The 17377-nt window shown below is 43.3% G+C and overlaps 1 protein-coding gene across 2 annotated transcripts in view; it reads left to right on the forward strand.

The window, feature by feature from the left end:
• Positions 1 to 17377, forward strand: part of TMEM182 (transmembrane protein 182) — a 228475-nt gene that overhangs the window by 207669 nt on the left and 3429 nt on the right. The window lies entirely within an intron of this gene.

Below are 17377 nucleotides of genomic sequence, written 5' to 3' on the forward strand. Positions count from 1 at the left end.
GCCAAATCAGAAGGTATTATAAAAATTTCTGGTTTTGCTCCAAAAACTACCCTAATGATTTACAGATGAGATCTAATTTTGGAGTAGCTGAAGTTGTTAGTTATTAGAGTTTGCTTAAGGCTTCAGATTAAATCAAAGTTACTTGAAAAAAATTTTTTTTCTTTTTATTCCCATACTTCTTATTTTTGTTAATGCCAATATGAATTACAGAGGCCCTCTAGTAAACAGGTGATATCGGGGATAAAGTAGGTAATCTGGGCTCAAGAACATCTAAGTTTAATAGTAGGAATATATACTTTGTATATGTTCTCAGGCTCATTAATACTTTAGTGCAGGACTTGAAAACCACAGAAAAGGAGAGAGGGGACAATAGAAGTGTTTCTCAATATACACTGAAATCTTCTACAAGAAAGCTTGGCTTGGCGTTGTGACTAGTTACCTAGTGTGGATTAGCAGGGGGCTATCTTAAGTGACTCCTTGAGAGCTTCAGGATCCTTTCTTACGAACAGTTATAAAATACCTATCTCTAAGTTTCCTTCTTTTCCCTCTAGAATGTGCATGAAATCACAGACTGCAGCTTTACCCACACACAATAAGACTGGGAACAGAATTTGCTAATCAAAATCACACTGGAAACCTGGGTTGTATTACTCCAGAAAGCCCGTGACCCCATTACTTGCTTTCTCACTTGGAAAGAATTCCTGTGAAAGATGATCGTGAGGTATTTTCACATATGCTGCATTTGACACACAAAGATGAGATGGTCTCCATTTAGCAATAGGGACGGAAGGGACTAAAGAAAGCTGGGGATTCATACTTAGAATTTCCTTTCTGGTCCAAGAACAAAAACAGTATCTACTAGTCTGTGTGTTGCCTTTCTTTGTTTTTTTAAAATTTTTATTTATTTATTTATTTATTTGTTTTTGGCTGTGTTTGGTCTTCGTTTCTGCATGAGGGCTTTCTCTAGTTGCGGCGAGCACGGGCCACTCTTCATCGCGGTGCGCGGGCCTCTCACCGTTGTGGCCTCTCCCGTGGCGGAGCACAGGCTCCAGACGCGCAGGCTCAGTAGTGTGGCTCACGGGCCTAGTTGCTCCGCGGCGTGTGGTACCTTCCCAGACCAGGGCTCGAACCTGTGTCCCCTGCATTGGCAGGCAGACTCTCAACCACTGTGCCACCACGGAAGCCCAATGTGTTGAATTTCTAAAGCTCATTGGATTTTTAACACCATGGGCAAGTCTGATAACCTGTTACATTTATAAATTGCTTTACTTTTTAAAATTTCTTTGCATGCACTTTCTTTTTTACTTAGCAATATGTATATCCTGCGAGGTTTGTTTTCCTGTTATTTCCATTTTGGAGGTGAGGAAAGTTGGAAGGAGTTGTCCAGGGCACAGCTGGTAAGAGTGATGTTTAGCTCAGAGGTGGATCTTCTGATGCTGAGTGTGTTTTCTACCCACCAAACCTCACTCATTCTCTACTAACACCTTAGGTATCTCATTATTGCTTGGAACTGTGTCAGTCATTCCCTGGACATGGGGGAAATTTCTAGGACAAAACATCATATTGAAAAACACAAGATACGAGCCTGAAATTCATGAGCTAGGACAGTGCCTCATAACGTTTGAAGCAGTTTGTCTCCCTTCTATGCTTTATATGTTTTAAAAGAGTTCTCAGGAAACATTTATTTATGATTATTCAACTAATGTTGACCTGCCAACCAAGAGGTAAAAGGTACCCACTGCAAGATCACATTTACAAGGATTATATTGAGAAAATGTGAGAAGAAACATAGTGTTTGAATTTACTCTCAGCCTAAAATACATTCAATGTGTCAAGTCCGAATTTAAAGACACATAGGGTATAGCACTACAAAATGCAAGCCACTCGACATGACGTCTAATGAACTTTAGAGATTTTGGAAGCATTTAAAGGGACATAAGGGCCACTGGGTTCTACTTTTTTTTTTTTTTTTTTTTTTTTTTTGCAGTACGCGGGCCTCTCACTGTTGTGGGCTCTCACATTGTGGAGCACAGGCTCTGGACGCGCAGGCTCAGCGGCCATGGCTCACAAGCCCAGCCGCTCCGCGGCATGTGGGATCCTCCCGGACCGGGGCACGAACCCGTGTCCCCTGCATCGGCAGGCAGACTGTCAACCACTGCGCCACCAGGGAAGCCCATGGGTTCTACTTTTATTAAAGCATTCGGTAGTCTGTGTCTCCATTTCTCTGTTTTTCTTCCTGTGCAATGCAGTGTGAGTTATTGCATTTCCCATGGGAAAAAAGTCACCATATTAATCATTTTCTTATAAAGTCCAAGAATGGTAATCAAAGAAATACTCCAAAGAAAGGAAAAGTTGGATTATTTTTGTCAGACAGCCAGTGAGAATTGACAAATAGTGTGATACTGGATGAAGACTTTCATTGAAAAAAACTATTAATTTTCATAGCTCCACTAAGTTCTGTTAGCTGGAAAAATTCAGATTTGGGGAAAAAAATAGCACAGTTTAATATAAACAAGTATTCAGTGTATAAAATCCTTTCCCAAAATGATACACAAATTGAGTACTATTATACCAATATAGTTGCAGAATATGTAGGGGAAATCTGTGAACTGGTTGAAAGCAGCACCTGAAATGGAAGATGCTAAGATTAATAGACCCAGTTTCTACAGAGCATTCTTTTTTTTTTTTTAATATTTATTTTGTTTATACCGGGTCCTAGTTGTGGCACACAGTATCTTTAGTTGCGGCATTCAGACTCTTAGCTGCGGCATGCATGTGGGATCTAGTTCCCCGCCCAGGGATCAAACCCAGGCCCCCTGCATTGGGAGCATGGAGTCTCACCCATTGGACCACCAGGGAAGTCCCTCTACATAGCATTCTTAGAAGGATCTTGAAATGTTTTCGACATCTTTGAGTTCACGTCACTAAGTGCTTGAGACTTGGTGGTTAGGTTGTGTCTCTGGCGGGTGCAGTTACCACCCCATGGCACCAAACTGGCACTAGGCCACCACTTTCTGGAATAGCTCAGGGACCTTCTCCACTTGCTCAATTATAAGGCAGCTGTGTGCTGTTAGTCCATAGATTCTTTATCAAGATTTATGAATATGAGTCTGTGTTCTGTGGTGCCCCCCAAGAGCTGACACATACCTGCTGGATCTGCATGGCACACCTGGGGAGGTCATGCCAAGACTTCAACCCAGAGCATCAGTCCTGTGAGGAATTTCCATCCTCACTCTCAGGCCAGAGAAGGAAGCCTGAGGCATCCAGCTCTTGCCAGAAGAGGGGATGCGAAGAGAGAAGCAGGGACCTTCTACTTTTCTCCACTTGGGAGGATGTAAGGGCACTCCTATCTCCTCTACAGCTTGACTTTATCACCTCTGTGCCCCAGGCCAGGGGCTCTCAAAGTGTGGTCTCTTGTTAGAAATGTAAATTCTTGGGCCCAGTCAAGACCCATTCAATAGGAAACTCAAGAGCCAGCTGCAGTCTGTGTTCTAACAAGCACTCCCAGTGATTCTGATGCATGCCCAAGTCTGAGAACCTCTGACCGAGCAATACTGCCTGTGGATAATTCTGTCCACTGCCCCCCCATCCCCCATGCTGTTCTGTGCCTCCCTCACCTTGCTCAGAACCCCCTCTCCTGCCTCACCCTTCCCTATTCGCCTAGCTCACTCTCATGCACCCACCAAAGTCTTAGCTCATAAGCCATCCCTGTAAAACCAGGCAGGGCTGAGGGCCCTTCTCTGTGCTTCAATGTCACCTGCAGTACTTAGTAGCAGTCGATATCCTACAAGAATCATCTAGGCATGTTGCCTGTCTTCCCACTGACTCCAAGGTAGTGACCAGGCTTCGTTCAGACAGGCCTGGGTCTGAATCCCCGTATTGCTATCCACTCACTATGAGATCCTAAGTCAGCTGTTTGTAGTCGCCGTGCCATTTTCTTGTCCCTTACCCCCCAGGAAGGCACAGGTGCCAAGATTTCTGAGCCCAGTAGAAGTTTGTTCAACTGAACTCAAATGCAGCAAGCCAAACAGAAAAGCTTTTTGACGAGTAGACATTGAACGTAAGAATAAAATGGAACCCTGAGCTCCCAAGTAGCCATATGACCATGGGGGTGGGCAGAAGAGTGGAGAATGCGCTCACCACCATGTGCTGAGCCTCAGTAGGGCAGGGGCAGCCTATGGTTTGGGGGAAAGAGCACTGCATGGAGACTGTGAGACCAGCGCTCATGCTACCTCTCCAGCATTACTGCTGCATTTTCATAGCTATACAGGGGAGGATGGAGAATCCTACACTCAAGGACCCTACAGGGTTGAGATCTGAGTGCACAAGTCCTGTAGAAACAGGGATGATTGACATATGTAAAAATATAACAGCCAGAGATAGCTGAGTATCACGTACGTGCCAGACACTTTACGTATGTTACATCATTTAATTCTCAGGACTCTCAGGGTTGGGGCTATTCCTCTCCCCGACTCTAGCAGAGACAATGAGGGTTTTCAAAGAGTACCTGAAGGTCCCATACCTGGTAAAGGGCAACAGCAGGCTTTGAACCCAGAGCTGTTCCCACCAAAGTGGAGCTTTTAAGGAGGATGCTTTACTGCTGCCCCGCACTTGGGAGGTATGGTGGTACTGGTTTCTGTGTGTGCCAAGAGAGCGTGAGGGCTGACGCACAGTGCGGGGTAAGATGATCGTGGACGCCAGGACCTTCAGTCAGTTGCCTGGTGATCCAGGGAGGGCAGCAGGGTCTAGTCCGCCGAGGAGCTCAGGCCTGCACACCTGTACGTGGGTGGTGAACCAGGCCTGTCCCAGCGTCAGGAGAGCCACCAACCAGCCAGGTGCACATTGCACATTCCTCCAGCGTGAGCAATGAGGCCTCCTAATACTACGGGCAGGCAGGTCAGTCGAAAAGCACCATGAGAGCACTGCCAAGATGAGATCGAGTGAGGGGAAGGGAAGAAAAATTAACATGGAGCTTCTGTTCTGAAATTGCATCTTAAGACCAAGAATCGCACTGCTCTGGTAGCTGAGGCACTTGCAGGTTCAATGATTTGCCGAAGGTCCTATAGAAAGTCAGTGGCAAGAGTAAGTTCAACTCAGAATCCTGAAAGTCCTACTTTAAACGCAGCCCACGGTGGCTCAATTTCCCGGGCAATTCTTACAGTGAATTCAGCTGCTCACGTGCCTGGGAAGGCTCGTCCTCACTTCCTATACACCCCTGAGCTCAGCATAGGGGAGGCTGCCTATTAGGTGTAGGTATCTTTGAACCGCCATGGTTAAAGGTTTTCTCCAAACTCCATATGATTAGATGATCAGATCTTTAAGAGGTGTTGTTTTCCCATCTCTCAGGATTTGCTCTTACTTGGGCCATATGTTAAGGAAGTGACAGTTTAAAAAGAGACACCCCCCCCCCCCCCCCCCCCCCGCGTGTTGCCTCATCCCCACTTGGCTAGTAAAGAACAGTGGAATCACTTATCAGGGCCTCTTCAGGAGCTGAGCTGATTAGAAAGGTAATAGGGTTCGTGCACGTGCGCAGGAATTGTGTCCTGTCCTCTGGAGACTGGAAAGCGCTGTGAGTGGTCCTGCTGGGAGATCACAGCGCCCAGCAGGCAGCAGGCAGGTCCTCTCTAGGGACGGCAGGCTTTTGATAAAATGATGACTTAAACTGTCCTGATTTCTTGGGTCCAAAAGTCTATGCCATTGCAAAATATCCTGGATGGGTTTCAAAAGGAAAGTGACACTTTATTCAGATGGCTCTTTCAAGCGTTGGTGTCTTTGCTGCTTGGGCCAGCTGCTGACCTTCCGTAAATTATGATTACACTGACACTCTGACTGACCCAAACCCCTCAGTCTTGGCTCTGGGCACATGTATAAATCTAACAAATGTCTGTGCAGGGTTCATCGGCCTTTCCTATTACTTACAGAGAATAGCGTCTCTAAGTGGCTTCATTTTACATTATCCTTAATGTTTTGTCAAAGAAGCAAGGGAGTCAAACAGCCTATGTGAACGCGGGACCTGTGAGCTCTCTGTGGTCCAGCTTCTATTTCTGAATCGACAGGGTCATTGAACGGTTAGGTGGACTTGCTCTTTGAATATAATTGTGTGGGTTTTTTTTTGTTTTGTTTTTGTATCTGTAATAAGCGTATAATCGCAGAAAGTGTGTTACAATTATTTCAGTAGATTTACATCAGAACACGTTTCTGGCGTGTCTGGCCTGCTTAGCATTCAGAGTGATATGGACTATAAAATTATTTAAATCTAATGATTAGTTGTTTCAAAAAGTCAGTGTTATTTGACCGATAGTGTCTCCTGAAACCAGTAACAGTACCAGATGGAGCAAATCGGTTTCTCTGCCCTCCCCCCAGCCCCTGCTGTTTACTGCTAAGTTTTGCTTTAGGTTTGTGAAGATTTTCTAAATAGATTTCAAACTCTGTTGCTTCTTTCCCACTACTGACATGAATTTCAAATCTGTCATCGTAGTCACCATTATTGACAGTGGCCACATTTATTAATGGACTCTTTTCAATTCTGTAAACCCTTCTAAAAAAATAAAAATAAAAAACCTGCCTTGAAAATCTTTATCGCCTAAAGCATACACATATATCTAGGATTTATAGGCTAACAAATATTATGGAAACGCGTTACAAGTGAAATTAACATGGAAACTTTGCCTCTGTCTGAAGAAGAGAAGAGAAAAAACATTTAAAAGTGCATATGGAGGCCTAAAGATCCTCTCCCAGCAAGAGAGTCAGTACTGCTCAGACTCTTCCACCACCGTTTTATTGCTGTGTTTTTAAACACTGGAGAAGAACCGCCTTGCTGCATAATGATGGGTGCGGAATTCAACCTCCAGGAAAGTCAAGCTCTTCCTGGGAGGGTTGGATCAGGCTCCCTCGCTCCCTCTTTTCGTTTGCATTATTCAGTGGAAAAATACAAAGTGGCATAATGATGGGAATAAGTTATCTTTTATCAAATCTGACTTTAAAATTCGGGTTATGTAAAACGCAGAAATGCATAGGAAATTCAGTCAGAACCCCCAGTCACATTATGTACTCTCTGTTCTTGGGCGACAGAATACTCCATGGAGCCCGCTCCTGGGAGCCAGTCCCAGATTCAGCCTCCTTGGCTGGAACACCTTTTGCGGGCAACTTCCACCAGGGGAAGCTCTGAGCACATAAGTGCTTCGCAGGCAAACTGCGAGATGCAGGCAAGACAGGGCAAAGAAGATGCGGGATGCTACCAAAGGTCCTGCAATTGCTTTCACAGAGAATAATGAGGCTGGATTTCTTTAGGATTGTTACACCAGGATTTAACTACTCGTGGAGACAGCAGAGCCTAGTAAATATGTAAACAACGTTTCGAACTAAAACCTTCTAGAACCTAACTTCTTTAAGAGAGAAAACCCACTTGCTTTTTGAGAGCTCCAGTCTTTCCATGAGCTGAAATCCCCGTTTTGCTTCTCCATCCCTCCTCTGGAGGTTATTCCCATTCATTTTCTAATTCACCTTGGTTTTAAGCACACACACACACACACACACACACACACACACACGCACACACACGCACCCACAACTCCATAAATGATAAATTCGATGTCTGTAGAAAGACAGTCACCTAATTGCACAGTGAAGCAGAAGAAAACCTTGCAAATGGTATACAGTTTTCAAAGTGTTCCAAGCCTTAGGCAAAAGCCTTTCAACTGTGTCTAAAACTGAATGATAAAATATGTTGTACAAATTATCTGTGAACAGGAAACATGTGGTAGCGTCAGGGGACTGAAATTTAACACTTGTAAAGAAATGGGAACTGCCAGTCATTCAGATCCTTCTCTTTATGTCTTTTCTTTCTTTTTTTTTTTTTTAGTTGCAAGTTTCATCTTTTTTTTTTTCTACCATCCGTTGATGTTCAAGTTTATAATAAGACACTTATCAGATCGTGCCAGGCCAACTGCAGCTTTATTTAAAAAACAACAGCAAAAAAGAAACACGTGAGGGTGAAGGTTTGGTTCCCCCCCACCCCCACCCGCCGCCGCCTTGGTAGGACCCTTGACAATCTCTCTGCTCTGTGGTTTGGAGCCCTGGTGGTTTGTGTGTGGAGTTTTGCAAAGAACTGAAACTCTTCTGAAATAGGAAAGATGCAAAGCACAGGTAATCACAAGTTGAATAAACGTGTCTGTCTCCTTCCTTTCCACAAACCTAAAGGGGCCACTCCATCATTGCTAAACAAGAGGCAGAAAGGCTTCCACGGGGGAGTGATTTTTCTGTTTCCTCACTCTCCACTTTGCTCTTGGAATGACCTGGTGAAATCTGTCTCTTCCAAAGAAGCACCCATTCCTCTTCACCGAAGCCAGTCGCAATCTCCGGCCGGTGATCCTTACTGATGGAACTGTGATTAACCCCTGCGATTTTTCACCCCGTCTCTTCAGCTTTGATGAGCTCACAGCCACTATTTATATATTTCAAGCCTTATGCAGCTATCTGCGGCAAGTCGGAGTGTTAGTAAATTTCATATTTACAGAAAAAGGAAAAGAGGGGGAAGTCTGTTCTGCTACATTTGTTTCCCATCATGAAGTCACTCAGCTTTCATCTCATTGCTCAGTTGCACTCTTATTTTAGCTTGTCTTTTAGCACATTAACTTCTTGATGACATTAAAAGTAGCAGACAATATTCTGCTGGTGCACAGACCTGCCTCCTTAGGACTGGGGCTGATCTCAACGGAATACCTTGGGACAGTCACCAAAAATGAAGCAAGAGCAGATAGTTTAATTTGCAACCCGAGCTCAATCAGCAGAGAAAATAGTGAGTTGAAAGAGTGAAAACTCATGGATATCCATAGAAAAGTGCGGGCTGTCCCGTACCGATTATACCCTCCATTCCTGAAGCTGGATGTTACCTTGACTTAAACCCAGAATGAAAATTGTCTTTCTCCTCCCTTCCTTCCTTCCCTCTATTTCTTCTTTTTATCTCCCATCTTCCCTCCATTTCTTTGAATTGTACAAATTATTGAATGTTTCCTTCATGCCAATCACAGCGAGGAGCTGTGGTTTTGAGGAAGAATAAGGTATGGTCTTCTCGGGAGTTCACGGCATGGTGGGAGGCTGGAGAAAGTTCACAGGAGGAAGCACAGCACCAAACTTCCTCTCTGAGGTGTCAGAGGGTGTGTCTTGCACTCACCAAGACAGAGTTGTCACATCTCAGTGTTCGTGCAGTATTGCTTTGGAATGCCAATCCTTCCATCCAATTTCCCTGAATTCCAGCACGATGCTCGGAGCCCATCTGGTTCTCCTTTCTTCCCTCTGTCTTAGACAATCATTCCTGTCTTATGCTTTATTTTTTAAAAATCCTCTTTCTGCCATGTTCTTTTTTTTCCTTTCTACTTAGCTAAACCCTTCCACTTCTTGTGAGTTCAAATCACGTATGAAACCTCTGCTAACACCAGTTGTTTCTCATTCAGATTATTTACACATTTCAGTGTACGTTATGCCTGTTTTTATCACTTATCTTGTGTCATTCTCTTGTCACTCCAAGCAAGACTGAAAGCAAGAATTGTATCATATAATACACTTTTTTTTACTGTATAGTTGATTTACAATATTGTGTTAGTTTCAGGTGTACAGCAAAGTGATTCAATTTTATATATATGTGTGTATATATATATAAATACTTTTTCAGATTATTTTCCATTATAGGTTATTGCAAGATATTGAATATAGTTCCCTGTGCTATACAGTAAATCCTTATTGCTCATCGTTTTATGTATAATAGTCTGTGTCTGTTAATCCCATACTCCTAAGTTAACCCCCCTCCCTTTCCCCTTTGGTAACTGTAAGTTTGTTATCTATGTCTCTGAGTCTCTTTCTGTTTTGTATATAGATTCATCTGTATTATTTTTAATTCCATTTATAAGTGGTATCATATAATATTTGTCTTCCTCTGTCTGACTTACTTCATTCAATATGAAAAGCCCTAGGTCCATCAATGTTTGCTGCAAATGCAATTCCATTCTTTTTTTTTTAAATTTTTTGTTAATTATTATTTTTTTAACATCTTTATTGAAGTATAATTGCTTTACAATGGTGTGTTAGTTTCTGCTTTATAACAAAGTGAATCAGCTATACATATACATATGTCCCCTTATCTCTTTCCTGTTGCATCTCCCTCCCTCCCACCCTCCCTATCCCACCCCTCTAGGTGGTCACAGAGCACTGAGCTGATCTCCCTGTGCTATGCGGCTGCTTCCCACTAGCTATCTGTTTTACATTTGGTAGTGTATATATGTCCACGCCACTCTCTCACTTTGTCACAGCTTACCCTTCCCCCTCCCCGTATCCTCAAGTCCATTCTCTAGTAGGTCTGTGTCTTATTCTCGTCTTGCTCCTAGGTTCTTCATGACCATTTTTGTTAGATTCCATATATGTGTGTTAGCATACGGTATTTATTTTTCTGTTTCTGACTTACTTCACTCTGTATGACTGTCTCTAGGTCCATCCACCTCACTACAACAACTCAATTTCATTTCTTTTTATGGCTTGAGTAATATTCCATTGTATATATGTGCCACATCTTCTTTATCCATTCATCTGTCAAAGGACACTTCCATGTCCTGGCTATTGTAAATAGTGCAGCAATGAACATTTTGGTACATGACTCTTTTTGAATTATGGTTTTCTCAGGGTGTATTCCCAGTAGTGGGATTGCTGGGTCGTATGGTAGTTCTATTTTTAGTTTTTTAAGGAACATCCATACTGTTCTCCATAGTGCTCTATCAATTTACGTTCCCACCAACACTGCAAGAGTGTCCCTTTTCTCCACACCCTCTCCAGCATTTATTGTTTGTTGATTTTTTGATGATGGCCATTCTGACCGGTGTGAGGTGATATCTCATTGTAGTTTTGATTTGCATTTCTCTAATCATTAATGATGTTGAGCATTCTTTCATGTGTTTGTTGGCAATCTGTATATCTTCTTTGGGGAAATGTCTATTTAGGTCTTCTGCCCATTTTTGGATTGGGCTGTTTGTTGTTTTGATATTGAGCTGCATGAGCTGCTTGTAAATTTTGGAGATTAATCCTTTTGTCAGTTGATTTCATTGCAAATATTTTCTCCCATTCTGATGGTTGTCTTTTGGTCTTGTTTATGGTTTCCTTTGCTGTGCAAAAACTTTGAAGTTTCATTAGGTCTCATTTGTTTATTTTTGGTTTTATTTCCATTTCTCTAGGAGGTGGGTCAAAAGGATCTTGCTGTTATTATGTCATAGAATGTTCTGCCTATGTTTTTCCTCTAAGAGTTTCATAGTGTCTGGCCTTACATTTAGGTCTTTAATCTATTTTGAGTTTATTTTTGTGTATGGTGTTAGGGAGTGTTCTGATTTCATTCTTTTACATGTAGCTGTCCAGGGTTCCCAGCACCACTTATTGAAGAGGCTGTCTTTTCTCCACTGTATATTCTCGCCTCCTTTATCAAAGATAAGGTGACCATATGTGTGTGGGTTTATCTCTGGGCTTTCTATCCTGTTCCATTGATCTATATTTCTGTTTTTGTGCCAGTACCATACTGTCTTGATTACTGTAGCTTTGTAGTATAGTCTGAAGTCCGGGAGCATGATTCCTCCAGCTCCGTTTTTCTTTGTCAAGATTGCTTTGACTATTTGGGGTCTTTTGTGTTTCCATACAAATTGTGAAATTTTTTTTTCCATTCTTTTTTATGGCTGAATAATATTCCATTGTATATATGTACCACTTCTTATTAAATCAGTTGTCTGTTGATGGATACTTGGGTTGTTTCCATGTCTTGGCTATTGTAAATAGTGTTGCTATGAACATTGGGGTGCATGTTCACATAATACACTTTGTAAACACTTGATAGGATTAATGATAATACCAAGCATTGTTTGAGCACTTACTGTCAGCCAAGCCATGTGCTAAGATCTCTCCACATATCATGTCATTGTATACTTACAACAGTCTTGGATGTAGTGTTACTGTTCTCCATGTTTTTCTTGTGAGGAAACTGAAGAAGGAGTTTTTTAAGTTAACTTGTCAAAGAGGCAGCGTCTACATTTTAACCCATGTATCTCGGCTCTGGAGTCCGTATTCTTTAATGCTGAGCACCTCGGTAGTTTTCAGTAAACACCTGCTCAAGGGAATTGAATGGGAGACAATTTGTAGATCTGAGAACCATTGAGAAGACTTTCACAGGAATGCCTTGGGTGAGTGAAAGGGGCTGATGGTGAATGCTTTTTTTTTTTTTTTTTTTCCTTCTCATATGAATATGTTTGGAGATTTGGATGTATTTAACCTTCATAATCCACAGGCATATTTTGCCATGTGCGGAAGAATCTGGAAAAGGTGGGATAGACGAGTTAGGCAAGTGGGCTTGGCTATGGTTCTCTGGCTCAAAAAATAGCAAAGAAATAGAATGAAATAGCCCATTTTTGTTGCAGTGTATCTTCAAATTTATTTTATGATTTCTGTTACTTCACAAATTCTGTTAACGTTTTGCTTTGCTGTTTCCCTCTGATGTCCCTCCATCCTTCCTCCTTCTCTCCCACATCCTTCTCATTGTGGCCACAGGACTGAAGAGAGATTTGTACAGTCCTGGGGGTTGTACCAGAATCAGAAACAGGACACAGCCCCATTGTCGTAATCCCCTCACACAGAATGATCAGTTGGTGCAAACTTAAAGCACCACCATTGGTTTCACAGTCAGGTAGAGAGGATGCTGTTACCCAAGAGCATGGGACTTCAGGGGCTTGGTAAATAGGGCACGACATTATACAGTCTTGCACATACTTTCCTGCAGTTGCAGAGTGATTTCTGTGGGGGAAATTAAAAATTAAAACTATACCCTTTGCAAGCTGCTAATCTCAGAGAAGAGATTGGTACTGGCACTTTGCCCAGTGGTCATTCGTCTGCTACTTATGTGAAATTTCCATCCAGTCTGCATTTTCGTCTCAGAACCAGCTGTTGAGATCCAGAAGAGCAGGGCTACAGATGTGGCACGATTAATTCCTAAAGTATAGAACATGATCACATTGCAAACAACTATCCTGAAAGTCCCAGGTCCTTGCAGGAGACAATAACGCATAAAACCATGTGGTGTATACACTGTGGAAGGGTAGGGAGCCTGTCTCTTGCTGACTTGAAGTCCCCGTCCTCTCCTCTCCAGCCCTGGCCACTGCTGTTTGTGATCCATGCATCTCCCACTCCCCTCTCAACCTCTTGCATTTTGCCATTTTCAGTAGGGTTTGCTTCTATTCTATTTCCGCATTCTTGCCCTGAACCTTTTATTATCTGTACTTACTTCCCTCTCAGGCCCTTACTTTCTTCCCCCAGGCTCTATTTTCTCAGAGGGACCTTCGGTCCTGTCTGTTCTATCTTGATCCCAGTCTGCCAGACTTCTCCTGAGGCAGGAGATAGATGGGCCCCAGGCTGGGCAGCTGGGGTTTGTCCCCTGTGGATGGATTCTCCAAGATGAAGAGGAGAAGCTGAGCCCTGCCCAGATAAGAGACCACACATTTCTCCTTCTTGAGGTCAAGGAGACCTTCCCGACTACACATGCGCAGAAAAGGTCCTCGGAGGTCAAAAGGGAGGGTGCGCCACCCCATAGTAGGTGACGCCAACCTGCCCATAGGCCTCTTTGCTAGAATCCATCTCGGCTAAGTGATGTGCAGGTGCACATGGGAGGACCCTGAGATAAGCCAAATACGGACTCGGAACCAGGCAAACCAAGATGACCGGCCAAAGGAAACCGGAAGAAATGCCCCATGTAAGTGATTTGACAACCATGAGGGCACAACTCTCTCTCTGAGCCCGCCCCTGTGAGTCGATTCACATGTATGCATTTTCCTCCCAATAAACACTTTACTTGCACAGTCTCTTTGTGGGAATTCGTTTCTACAAAGCCAACGGGCCAGGGCTGACTTTCGATATCTGGCTGAGGAACCGAAATCCTGCTTTAAGCCGCTGCAGGCCGAGGCCACCTGAGATTACTCCTTTAAGCTTTTCTACTTCTCCGTCCAGCTTGGTCCCCATGACCTATTTCACCTGCATCTCCCTAGGCTCTTAATGTCCCTGCTGTTCCCCCTCCCAACCCCCAAGACCAAGTCACTCTCGGGCTGATGAACAACCCTGAACAGAAACATCACTTGCAGCCCGTGTGTCCCTGGCCGCTTTCTTTCCCATCGCAAGCCTTCTGTTTCCTCTTAGATGTTTTCCCACCATCTCCCCTCCCATTCTCAGCAACACTGACCTTGTACCTGTCCCCCTTGACCTCTCCCTCCCTCCTGTATCCCTCCTCCTTCCTTCCTCCCCACCGTCCCTCCTTTCTTTCTATACGTCTTTTTTCTCCAAACAGAGAATTTTTTTTCTATACTCTTGCAAGTCTAATTGCATCTCTTCTCCAGAGCCAGCCTTTTGTGTATGTGTGTGTGTCTTTTTTCACACATTTCTCCATCAATTAGCTCCTCTCTCTTGAAGGTTTTTAAATGTCCTCTTTTCTGCTATCTAATTTCCACCAATATACAAACATGCTCAAGAGTCTCCCCTTATTAGAATAGTATTCATCTTGTATCTTTTGTAGCCATTATTACCTTGTCCCTGCCCTTCACGTGGTGGCCAGACCTCCTGAGTAGCCTACAGTAGCAGCCACCTCCAGCTCGTTTCTTTAATCCACTGAAATCTGCCTTGTGTCCCTTTGTTCCTCCGGGACTGCCCTTTCTAACACTGATAATTCCTGATGCAGAAGCCAGAGGACACTCTTCAGTCCTCACACTTACCTGATATCTTAGCAGCATTTGGCATTTGTTCTCTTCTTGAATGTCACTGCTCTTTTTGCTTCCACGGTTTTCCACTTTTTCCTTTGCAACCCCTTCTCATTTCCTTTATTGGCTACAATTCCTCATGCCACCGCTAAACACAGGGGGTCACAAATATCCCCCTTAAACTTCTTTTCACCCAGCACACACTTGGGAGGCTTTTTTACCTGCTGGCCACCTCTAAACACCGTGGTCTTCCGTGTCTGCATTTCCAGGCCAGATTGCTCTTCTAATAGGAAGACCATGACTTTGCCTGCTTATTTTCTATATTTTCACCAACGTAAGCAAGGCTACCTCAAACACGATGCATCAAAACGTAATTTATTTTCTTCCCCCACAAACAGAGAATCCCTCTTCTATCCCTTCCTTGCTGGGTGGTCCTGCCACACACCCAGTTGTCTGATCAGGACACAGAGGAGACACCCTAGATTCCAACTTCTCCTAGGTTTTCTTGAATGCATCTTCTCCACCGCTTCTGCCGTTGCCTTCATTTAAATGATGGCTTCTCCCCTAGTGAGACTGAGGAAATGCCCTGCCTCTGGACACACCAATGCCAGCCATGCATTTGCCATGTCCTCCTTTCCCTTTGCCCATCTGTCCGTAGCCACCCTCCTCCTCTTTGACCCCGTTGCACCCCTGCTCAAGCATTACCTTCTTGTCCTGACTTCCTCAAGTTGGCATCCCCCGCTGTGTTTCTGTGATATTTCTCCCTCTTCCAGTGGAGCATTTTCACCATCTTATATAATAAACACTGACTTACTTCCTCCAAGACTAGACTTTGAGCTCTAGGCAAGACGTTTGTGTTTTGTTGTTCTTTATGATTTATCCAGTGTTCTCAGCACCTAGTACAGAGCCAGATACATGTTCTTTGAATGAAAACAAGAAAGAATAGCTTAACATTTCCAAAGAGATTAACCCTTCCCTCATCTCTGTCTGCCACCATGGTGTTCCACTGATTTAAACAGTGAGTCATCGTATATATAGTGAAAAAGACACTGATTGACCTTGAGGAGAGCTAGGCTAGCCCTAGTCATTAGGTGTGTGAACTTGGGCAAGAAATAGCCTCTCTAGCTTTCTGGTTTTCTATCTTTGAATTAGAGAATAGAATTAGATGATTTGAAAAGATACTTCCAACCCTAAAATACTGTAAGCTAGAACGCTGTCTTCTAAAACTCTAAACAATGTGGCTTTTAACCTTGGATCCTTGGTTGAGGTCCCAGGATGCCTGCTATGGTTTCTAGGAATCAAGCGAAATCGGATTCAAATTTTTGTTGTTGTTGTTACCTGCTGTGGAAGAGATTATTGATATTAGTAGAATATACAAAGTTTTATTTGGTCACATGACCACTTAGATGAGTACACTTCCCAATCTTCCTTGCAACTGGTTGTGACAAAGTGACTGGGTTCTGTGTGACCAAAGGGCTAAGAGCGTGTGAGCAAAAGTGATAGGGGCAGCTTCTTTGTCGCCCCGTGGCTGTTCTCCACTCTTTCCTTAGGATGGAACATAGATATATTGATGCTGAATGAGTTCTGGCCAAGAAGGGCTTTATCCCAGAGTTGACAGATCATTAAATCAGAAGGAACCTGGGGGCCTGAATGATGTATGTGTCTGAAGCTGTACCCCTGTCATCCCAGACTTTTCTGTAAGAGAAATTTAAACCTTCTATCTAGTTTATGTCACTGTTATTTTTAGTATTTAATGAAACATTTAGTCAATATACTGCCTGGTACCTTTGTACATGCCCATTTCTGGAAAGGGGGCTCATAAATTTCACTAAATTTGCCAAGGAGTCTATGACTCCATATGGTGGTGAATTAGAGATGGCCACAAATTCTTTGACAGACCTCCCATTGAGAAGTGGGTTGATGTCCCTTTTCCTTGAATCTGAGCGGATGCTGTAACTGCTTTGATGAACTGAACAGCGCCTAAGTAAAGTGGTGCCAGTTCCCAGTCTAAGGCCTGCAGAGAATGGCAGCTTCCTCTTCCTGTCCCTGGGAAGAGTGACTTTTGGAACCTCACCACCACGATGTTGGGAAGTCCAAATGGCCCATGGAGAGGTCTGTGTGGAGAAGCTCCAAGACCCCTTCTTTACCTCCTTTAAAGCTCACACCAGTACTGTGAAGAATATATTGTCATCCCGCATTAGAGGTGAGAAAAATGAAGAGCAAGTAGTTTAAGTAACTTGCCTAAGGCTACTATTAGGAAGTGGTAGATACCAACTTTGAAACTTGGAGTCTAACTCTAAAGCCTGTGGTCTTTATCACTGATGTATAAGACACTGACATATATTAGAAGAAATTGTAAACATTCAGCTAGGTTTGTTATTTAACAGTCTCTTTGCTATTGGGCCTTTTATGTATATCTATGGTAAGCTAGTCTTCATATATTTCACTTCTATTTAATGGACGCCCATTGGGGCCCACATTAAAATTTTAAAATATTTTACGGTGATCTAGCTAGCTGCTCGTCCTACCCAGGAAAGCACTGAGAAATACAGCTGTGCCATTTTGTTAGTAATTCCCAAGTCCTGATCATTTTCCCCCTTTCTTTTCCTAAGTATATG

This window comes from Phocoena sinus, chromosome 13 (assembly GCF_008692025.1).
Source record: "Phocoena sinus isolate mPhoSin1 chromosome 13, mPhoSin1.pri, whole genome shotgun sequence".
Classification (NCBI taxonomy): domain Eukaryota; kingdom Metazoa; phylum Chordata; class Mammalia; order Artiodactyla; family Phocoenidae; genus Phocoena; species Phocoena sinus.